The sequence below is a fragment of the Diceros bicornis genome, chromosome 5 (assembly GCF_020826845.1).
Source record: "Diceros bicornis minor isolate mBicDic1 chromosome 5, mDicBic1.mat.cur, whole genome shotgun sequence".
NCBI lineage: Eukaryota > Metazoa > Chordata > Mammalia > Perissodactyla > Rhinocerotidae > Diceros > Diceros bicornis.
Window position 1 is genome coordinate 30,673,014 of NC_080744.1, and position 2,434 is coordinate 30,675,447.

General features: G+C 38.2%; 1 pseudogene; it reads left to right on the top strand.

The window, feature by feature from the left end:
- Window positions 1-1,220: 1,220 nt before the first annotated feature.
- On the top strand, window positions 1,221-2,214 carry LOC131405542 (olfactory receptor 11H7-like; annotated as a pseudogene).
- Window positions 2,215-2,434: the final 220 nt, after the last annotated feature.

The following is a 2,434-nucleotide window of genomic DNA, read 5'->3' on the forward strand; positions in this document are numbered from 1 at the left end:
GAGTTGACAACTTACCCTCCATACCGGTCATATGTTATTGAAAAGCCTCGTTAAATATTATCCTCTATCTCTCACATTTATATTAATTTTTGAAGGGCTCAATGATGATAATAATTGTAAACACTACTATTTCAAAGAATTTGAATTACAATGTTAGAGAATCAAGTTAGGCAAAATATTATCAGACAATATTTGTCATTAGATCTGAAATTTAAAAAGTGAGATTTTCTCCCTAGAGAGTTGTGAATAGGACAAGTACTCATTTTCCTGGATGGCCTTCATTGATTTAAGTTCAATGATCAAGACATCTTTGACATTCTAGGCAGCATCCCAAGTACTGTAATGCTCTGACCATTTTAAAAATTGCACACATATAGTGTTTTTAAGAGTGTATTTTTACTGAAAGGAGGAACTAAAATGTGAAAGGTTGGAGCCGGCCTGGTGGCGCAAGCGGATAAGTGCACGTGATCCGCTGCAGTGGTCCAGGGTTTACCGGTTTGGATTCCAGCGTGCACTGACGCACTGCTTGGCAAGCCGTGCTCTGGCAACGTCCCATATAAAGTGGAGGAAGATGAGCACGGATGTTAGCCCAGGGCCAGTCTTCCTCAGCAAAAAAAAAAAAAAAAAAGAGGAGGATTGGCAGATGTTAGTACAGAGCTGCTCTCCTCACAAAAAAATTTAAAAAAAGAAATGTGAAAATTTCTAATAAATTTTCATTTTAATATTGACTGATAACCTATTCTAAAAAGGATATAGGAATATTTCCCATAACCTAATACAATAAAATCAATTATCTTGCATACAGTATTAAAATCTATTGGATATTGTCCTCAAATCAGCTTGATATATTTCTGTCACAAATAGAGCAAAGAATATAGAACATCATTCTCTTTAATATCTTCGCGTGTCACAAACACTGAGTTATCTCCTGCCTGTCTTCTTTCAGCCCTCATTCATTCACTGCTTGAACGAACATTGCACATCCTTGTATACAGTTGCTTATTGTCTATACCAACTTTGATGGTAAACCTCAGAATGACAGGAAAATGACTGTTAACTTTGTATTTATTATATCCAGAATAGGACTATGAATATCTAAAAATCATGGAAATATCACTGCATGAGTCATGATATTTTGATATTTACAGACATGCAGAATGATGTGATCCTAAGCAAGACATCTGCCCTATTGAGTAATACTATGTAAGGCCACATCTAATATGGAAATCTATTGTTTTTGCAGCTTTAAAAACAAACCAATATTACAACACAAATAATTGCTCTAGCTCTCTGAGTAAATTCATCCTTTTAGGCTTCCATTATACCTGGGAAATTCAGATCCTGCTCTTTTCTATCTTCTCTGGGACATATATTCTGACACTAATTGGAAAGCTGTGCATTATCTGTGCCGTAAGGTGGGACTATCAACTACAAACTCCAATGTACATCCTGCTGGCCAATTTTTCCTTCCTGGAGTCCTGGTTTACCACCTCCACTGTCCCTAACATGCTAGCCAACTTTCTCTCTGAGAACACCACCATCTCTGTCTCTGGTTGCTTCTTTCAGTCCTACTTCTTCTTCTCCATGGGCACCACTGAGACCTTCTTGTCTGCCATGGCCTTTGACAGGTACTTTGCTATCTGCAGGCCCCTGCACTACTCCACTGTCATGACAGGTCAACGCTGCATCAGAATAGGAGCCGGCTGCTGGGTGTGCGGCTTCTCATACTTCCTCTTGCCTGTTTACTTAATCTCTCAGCTCCCATTTTGTTGTCACAATAAGATTGATCACTTCCTATGTGATCTCCTTATAAAGCTGTCCTATGTGCCAGCTCCTGCCACTGAGATCATCTGTGCCATCTATAACTCACTCCTCATTTTCTCCACCTTGGTCTTCATTACCAGCTCCTACATCCTGGTGGTTAAAGCTGTGCTCAAAGTCCCCTAAGCAGAAGGCTGGCGTAAGGCCTTCTCCACTTGTGGCTCCCATCTGGCCGTGGTGTCCTTGTTCTATGGCTCTATCATGGTTGTATATGTGATCCCAACAGCAGGCAATCCAGCTAAGACACAGAAAATTATGAGTTTGTTCTATTCTGTGATCACTCCACTTTTCAACCACTTGATCTATAGTCTCCAGAATAAGGAAATGGAGGTGGCTCTGAGAAAATTATTCAGGACTGTGAAACTTAGTCAGAGGCATAGAAGAAATCTTTGAAGAACTGTGTTCACAGCTGAAATAATATGTGGGAAATAAATAATTAAAAGATTGACATTCAATTGTATTAACTGAATTAGGAAAATATCTTTTTTGGGGAGGAGGAACATATTCATGGTAATAAAATGTTTATAAAGCTAATTGCACCTATCTCTTCATAGTTTATTATTGGAGAAAAATTTGTATTAATAGTAAAATTTTTCAAATTTAAATAAAAACA